The sequence below is a fragment of the Sturnira hondurensis genome, unplaced genomic scaffold (genome assembly GCF_014824575.4).
Source record: "Sturnira hondurensis isolate 20B ecotype Veracruz unplaced genomic scaffold, ASM1482457v3 Scaffold0023321, whole genome shotgun sequence".
NCBI classification, from domain to species: Eukaryota; Metazoa; Chordata; class Mammalia; order Chiroptera; family Phyllostomidae; genus Sturnira; species Sturnira hondurensis.
Window position 1 is genome coordinate 2,344 of NW_028095952.1, and position 8,296 is coordinate 10,639.

Sequence of the window (8,296 nt, forward strand, 5' to 3'; positions counted from 1 at the left end):
GCCCATGGTTAGGGAAAGGAGGGAAACAGATGATGTGGCTTAAGATATTTTTCATAAAAAATGGCAAGTGATATGTATCCCTTTCATAAAGGGAAACTGTGCTGCCAGCCAGGAAAGAGGCCTATGTGACTTGCAGAATGGATAACACCGAGTATGAGGTCATGTAGGAAGCTCCAGATCTACATTTAAAAGAAGATGATCAGAAATATGAACAATAAAATGACAACAAACTCACAACCAACAACTGGACCCCCCAAAACAAAAACAAACTAAAGAAACAACTAGAACAGGAACAGAATCACAGAAATGGAGATCACAAGGAGATCATCAGCAGGGATGGGGAGGGGGTAGAATGGAGGAAAGATGCAGGGAATAAGAAGCATAAATGGTGGGCACAAAATAGATAGGGAATTGGACCCCACAGCTGTTCCAGAACAGCATGTGCTGGGGTTCTGTAACAGTAATGCCATTGGAGGCAGGAAAAAATGCACTATATATAATATACAGATGGAAACATGTTACATCAAAACTGTATACATCAAGACATACACATAATCTGCCCTGGCTGGTGTAGTTCAGTGGATTGAGCGCGGGCCTGCAAACCACACGATCGTGGTTCGATTCCCAGTCAGGGCACATGCCTGGGTTGCAGGCCAGTTCCCGGTTCCCAGTTCCGGGCAGGGGATGAATGAGAGGCAACCATACACTGATATTTCTCTCTCTCTTTCTCTCTCCTTCCCTTCCCCTCTAAGATAAATAAATAAAATCTTTAAAAAAATACATACACATAATCTGAATTACTAATTTTTGTAGAGAACGCATAACTTTAGCCACTTATGGTTATAAACTTAAAATCTTCACAAACTTCTACAACCTTCACAAGCTTTTACAAAACTTTTATAACTTTCATATTTTTATGAACCTTCTTATCCATTCAGAAATAAACATCTTTAGAACTCACTTTCTTCCTTTCCCCTCAAAAGTATTCCCAGCTCACGCCTTCTTTTACCAAAACCATGCTATTTCTTTCCAACTTAATTTGAATTTTTAACTTTTAGAAACCTCAATTTCCAATAACAAAAAATAAGCAACCACTATTCCCTAGATTGACTTTTATGAACACATTTCATAACCTGTAGAAACATAGGTTCTTCTATTGGAAAATATACTCACTTTCAAGAAACACACCTCTCACAAAGACATTTATTAACAAGACACTCATTAACAGTTCCCAATCCACTCCACAGCCTCTCTGCAACAAAAGCCAAAAGCAGGTGAAACCAAGACTTGTCCAGCAATCGATGTTTTAGCATTTCAAAATATCTAGATATCCAATAATTTTAAACAAAATTCACTAATTTAGAAAGGAATAGCTGAAATAAATTAAATTGATTTGATCAGATATGGCTAAGGTGTTTTCCAACCCTTTTGATAAGATTTCCTTCTAAAAAATTTTCATTTTAAGAGATGGTCCAGATAAGAGTTCTTGGAGACCAGGTATTTGCATTTCAAAGACTGACTTTGGTTCCAAGTTGTACAGATGAGGGTTGGAGGATTGGCATTTATTAGCTTTAGAAACTTTCTTTAGTTCACAGACAATCTCTAAAATTGATTAACTTTTTAAAAAATTTATCTGCCCTGGCTGGTGTAGCTCAGTGGATTGAGCGCGGGCCTGCGAACCACATGATTGTGTTTCGATTCCTAGTCAGGGCACATGCCTGGGTTGCAGGCCAGTTCCCAACGGGGGACTCACGAGAGGCAACCATACATTGACATTCACCTTCTCTCCTTCCCTTACCTTCTAAAGATAAACAAATAAAATCTTTAAAAAAAATCTATCTGTGTTCCTCCTAGAATTTTTTTTATTTCCAGATCAATATACACTTCCCATTCATTCAGTGTCTAATTTTCCATGCCAAAATTAATTTTAAGCACCAAAAGAAAACTTCATTTTGTCCATTTTAAGTTGATATGATTTCTAGTTAAATCTTCCCATTTCTGTAATACCAGGAGTATTATTTACAAGGCCTGGGGGCTGGGAATTTCTGGCCTTGGAGGCACAATTTCCCATGTTAATTTTAGTTTTATTTTGGGATCTGTGGAGTACACACTTCAGACTCTCAGAAAGCAATTCCAATTGAAAACCCAAATAAATACCATATGATCTCACCTGTAAGTGGAACCTAATCAACAAAACATGCAAGCAAAATATAACCAGAGACGCCAAAAAAAACCCCCCACACACAAAAAAACAGACAGTGACCAGACGGGAGTAGGGAGGGGAATAATGGGGGAAAAGGGGGAAGGGTCATCAAGGAACATGTATAAAGGACCCATGGACAAAACCAAAGGGGGATAGGATTGAGGGTGGGAGGTGGGAGTGGGTGGGGCAGGGGAAAGTGGTGACAGGAGACAACTGTACTTGAACAACAATTAATTGTGTTTAAAAAAGGAATAAAGAGAGTGCTAAAAAAATTCTTGTTTTCAGAGTAGCTGTATTCAACAACCCCTCTTGCACATTTTTTTTATTGCTGTTTCAAACTTATCCCATAGAAGAGCTTGAGATGGGTAGTCCTCTCCCTCACTTCTCTAGCACACTCTGTATGGCTTGAAAACATCTCTCCCAGCATAGCAAAATCTCCTCCAGATCCAAAGGTTTGGCTGCATAGTGTGCACTTAGGCGGCTACCATCTGCGAGAATTTGTCCCTTCAGAGTGCACGCAGACCCAACACATTCTATCACTTTGCAAAACTGAGGGTATTCCACTCATGTTCTGATGTGAGTGGTACAGAGTCCAGGCTGATTTCCAATTAGATTGTATCTGCTTTAGAAAGTGAAATCTCTTACCATCCCTCCTGTCACTCATCCCCTGACATTGGAAATTAGGCACAGATAAGTTTCAAAAAGTTCCACAAATTAAGCAGAATAACCATTGGCCACATCCATGCAAATGAACTTAAAGTGAGGTACCAAATTTATGATATTTCTCATCTCTTTCAGAGAATTCTCCTCACTTACTGAATTCCAAATGCTACACACATTGTGGATTATTTTGGCAAAGATCCAGTTATCCGGGGCATAATGCTTATGAACTGTCATTTAGTTCATAATGCTTATGAACTGTCATTTAGTTCATAATGCTTATGAACTGAAATGCTGTGTCATAACCACTGCTATTTCAAATGTCTCCATTGTGTCCATGTTGGCCACTGTAATATGAATCCCTGAGTTGGTCTGCTTAGACTTTTAATATGTGATATTATGTTCAAGATCCTCTTCAGCTAGATTCCCAAGATTGCTTTGCTTAAGCCTCGAGGTCTGCATCTAAGTAAAACATCTGCTGGCTTGAGAGGCATGCACTCTTCAACTATACTACAGTTTGGGTCAGGTACCTTTTTCCTAGGGCAGAAGCCCAGCTGTCAAGGAGAGTGCTATTGCTGCTGGCCAGGTGTTTTTTTTTTTAAATTTAAAATGGAAAGTAGGACTTTGCTATCCTCTTGATTCTGCCTTAGTTGCCTGTCCTACATTATCCTTTAGAACCTGTATATAAGCATCCTAACACTTTCATCCTATTGACTACTTTTTATCCCTCACTTATCTGAAAGTGCCTTGAGGACGAAAACCTAATCTAGTTCAGCTTTGTAACCAATCCAATTTTGAAACATCAAATTGGTGGAAACAATTTAAATTTCCAGTAATATGAGAATGATTAAATGAATTACCCATACAGTGGAAGCTGTGCAGATACAAAAAAGAATGAAATAATGCACATCAAGTCATATTCAAGTTATATATACAATATAGTATATATCAGTTATATATTTATATACTATTTATATATTGATATGCATTATTTGTACATATCTATAAGCATATTTATATATTATACAGTATTACTATATATTATATATTATTATCAAGTTATATGTGATATATATTATTAAATATTTTAATACAGTTGTCCCAATTTCCCCCCTTTCCTCTCCTCTGCCCAGCCCACCCACCACTCCTACCCTTTGTCCATGTCCATGGATCCTTTACACAAGTTCCTTGACCCTTCCCCTTCTTTTGGCCCTTATCCCCCTCTCCCCTCCTCTCTGGTTACTGTCAGTCTATCCCTTGTTTTCATGCAGAAAGGGTCAGAACAGTATTGAGAGAATACCATTCCATGAACATCAATATACTATATGTATATATATGTATGTAATTGGTTTATTAAGTAGTCCCAATTTTCTGGTATAAATGTGGAATGCTTTTGGTTTTTTTCAGTAGTGCTTTCAACTGTGTTCTGTAAAATCTTCCCTTTCACACTAAATAATGAATTCATTTAATGACTATTCAGTTTGTTCCTCAGTTATTCAGTCACTTCCATTCATTAAGAGAGTTTTATTTTGGGTTCTTGAAGCTCAGTATAGTCTATTTTAAAACTCTTTGTTTTGAAACAATTATAGCTATAAAGAAGTGTTTTAAAAATAGTACAGAGTTTTCTTATATCCTACACCTATCTTTGCCTAATAATTATGGGACATTTATAAAAGCAAAGAAATTAACAATTTGTGCAACACTATTAACTAAATTACTGACTTTATTCAAATTTCTTCAGGTTTTCCTATAATGCCCTTTTATTCTGTTCCAAGATTAAATCCAGGATACTATGTTGTATTCAGTTAACATGTCTCTTTATTCCACTCTACTATGACAATTTCTCTGTTTTTTCTTTATTCCCCTGAAGTTGACACTTTTGAAGAGTGATGTTATTTTGAAGAATGTTTCTTAATTTGGGTTTGTGTGATGTTTTCTCATAATTAGATTGGGGTTATTGATTTGGGAGAATACCACAGAGGTAAAGTGCCCTTTTTCATTACAATATCAGAGTTACATGATATCCATATGACTGATCACTGGTGATATTCACTATGATCATTTGATGATGTCTGCCAGATTTCTCCTCTTGTAAAGTTACTATTTGTTCCTTTACACATCTTATTTGTTAGAAGCAAGTTAATAAGTCTAGTCCATATTAAAGAGAAATGGAATTAAGCTCAACCCTCCCCCTCCCCCTGGGGAAGGAGGAGTATCAAATAATTTGTGGGTATATGGTTGAAAACAACCAAAGCAATTAATAAATATTATGGGTCATATAATTTGAAACTATCCAAATATTCTGTGGATTTTGCCTGTAGTAATTATTACAGTAATGTTCTGGTTATTTTCATATTCCTCATTTCCTTCTAAGTTTAATATTTTAAATTATTCTATAAGGAAGATTTCCCCCTACCACCATCTATTTACTGACAAAATAATTTGTTTCTACTAGTATGGCTCACAGATTTTTAAGTCTTTGGGGTTATAATAAAATACAATCATTTTTTTATTTTTTAAAATACATTTTATTGACTATGCTATTAAAGTTGTCCCATTTCTTTCTCCTCAGCCATGCACCCCCTACCACCACCACTCCCCCCTCTTAGTTCATGTCCAAGGGTCATCTATATAAGTTCTTTTTCTTCCCCATTTCCTATACTATTCTTAACCTCCTCCTGTCTATTTTGTATGTAACATTTATACTTATTTCCTGAACCTTTCCTCACATTCTCCCCTCTCCCTCTCCCCTGATAACCCACCCTGTGATGTCCATTTCTGTGATTCTGTTCCTTTCTAGTTGTTTGCTTAGGTTACATTTGTCTTTGTCTTTTTTTTAGGTTCATTTGTCGATAGTTGTTTGTTGTCATTTTACTGTTCATATTTTTGATCTTCTTCTTTTTCTTAGACAAGTCTCTTTAACATTTCATGTAGTAAGGGCTTGGTGATGATGAACTCCTTAACTTGACCTTATCTGGGAAGCACTTTATTTGCCCTCCTATTCTAAATGAGAGCTTTACTAGATAGAGTAATCTGGCATGTACGTCCTTGCCTTTCATGACTTTGAATACTCTTTTTGAGTTCCTTCTTCCCTGCAAGATTTCTTTGAAGAAATCAGCTGACAATCTGATTGGGAACTCGTTTGTAGGTAACTGGCCCCTATTCTCTTGATGTTTTCAAGATTCTCTCCTTCACTTTAATCTTAGGTAATGTAATTATGATGTGCCTTGGTGTGTGCTTCCTTGAGATCAACTTCTTTGGGACTCGCTGAGCTTCTTGGACTTCCTGGAAGTCTACTTCATTTGCTAGATTGGGGAAGTTCTCCTCCATTTTTTCAGATAAGTTTTTGATTTCTTGCTTTACCTCTTCTCCTTCTGGTACCCCTATGATTTGGATGTTGGGACATTTAAGGTTGTCCTGGAGGTTCCTAAGCCTCTCCTCATTTTTTTGAATTCTTGTTTCTTCATTCTGTTCTGATTGAGTGTTCTTCCTTCTGCTCCAAATTGTTGATTTGAGACCCTGTTTCATTCCCTTCAATGTTGGTTCCCTGTATATTTTTCATTTCACTTTTCATAGCCTTCACATTTTCCTCAATTTTGTGACAATACTCAATCATTTCTCTGAGTGTTCTGATTACTAATGTTTTGAACTCTGCATGGGATAAGTTGACCATCCCTTCATTGCTTATATTTGTTGTATTTTTTATAGAGCTCTGATCTGTTTTTCATTTGGGCCATTTTTTTACTTGACATGCTTGTTACATATAAAGGAGTGGATCCTTAGGTATTGGCCAAGGCAGGGCAACTGACATCACTGCTATGTGGTTTTGTATGTTGGGGAGGGATCCAAGAGGGAACAATGTCACTTGTTCAGCTCTTGGCCAGCTTTCAGTCACTTCCTCTGCTACCCACATGCAAATTGGGCCCATCTGGTGCTGATTCCTGGGTTTGTGGGCTTGTGTATGTTCTAGTCCCCTGTGGGTCTCTCCAACGAATTCTATTGTGAGGCTGGGAGTTTCTCTTGCTGCTGCAATCCCTACAAATTTTTACAGTCAGAGGTTTTGAGGCTTTATTTCCCCCTCCTGGAACCCTGTGTTGAGTTGTCTATCTCACTCCCCATTTGTTCCTCCAAGTTTATCTGCGTACAAATGTGGGACAGCCCAGTCATCCAGCCACCACCTTGCAGAGAGGCCTCTACAAGGCTGTCTGTATCTGCTGCTTTTACCTGTATGGATGAATTTTTCTTCTTTAACTCTTTGTCAGAATTCCTTACAGTTTGATTTTCTGGCAATAATGGTTATTTCTTGTTTTTAAATTTGTTGCTGTCCTTCTTTTGGTTGTGAAAGGAGGATAAATGTATCCATCCATGCCTCCATCTTGGCCAGAAGTATTCATTGCGGGTTTTTTTAAAGATTTTATTTATTTATCTTTAGAAGAGAAGGGAAGGAGAGAGGGAGAGAAATATCAGTGTATCATTGCCTCTCGTGTGTCCCTTCCTGGGAACTGGTCTGCAACCCAGGCATGTACCCTGAGTGGGAATCAAATGGCAATTGTCTGGTTCATAGGCCTGTGCTCAATTCACTGAGCTACACCAGCCAGGGCCATTGTGATTTTAATTTGCATCTCTCTGGTGGCTAGTGATGCTGAGCATTCTTTCACATGTTTCTGGGCTCTCTGTATGTCCTCCTTGGAGAATTGGTTGTTCAGGTACCTTACCCATTTTTTAATTGGGTTGTTTGTCTTCCTGGAATGGAGTCATGTGAGTTCTTTGTACATTTTGAAGATCAAACTCTTGTCCCAGGTACCATTGGCAAATATGTCTTCCTGTATGGTTGGTTCTCTTTTCATTTTCATGTTTTCTTTAGCAGTACAGAAGCTTTTTATATTGATGAGTTCCCATTTGTTTATGCTTTCCTTTATGTCCCTTGCTCTAGGGATATATCAGTGAAAATATTGCTGCATGTGATATCTGAGATTTTCCTGCCTATGTTCTCCTCTAGGACTTTCATGGTATCACAACTTATAATTAAGTCTTTTATCTATCTTGAATTTACTTTTGTGTATGGGGTAAATTGGTGATTGAGTTTCATTTTCTTGCATATAGCTGTCCAGATCTCCCAACACCATTTATTGAAGAGGTTATTTTTACTCAGTTTTATGGTTCTGCTCCCTTTGTCAAATATTAATTGGCCATAGAGACTTGGATTTATTTCCGGGCTCTCCATTGACATATGTGTCTGTTCTTATGCCAGTGCCGGACTGTTTTGATTGCAGTGGTTTTGTAATATAGTTTGATATTAGGTGTTGTGATCCCTCCTACTTTGTTCTTTCTCATAATTGCCATGGCTATGGGATCATCTATGATTCCATATAGATTTTTGAAATGTTTGCTCTATATCTGTGAGGCTATGGGATCATCTATGATTCCATATAG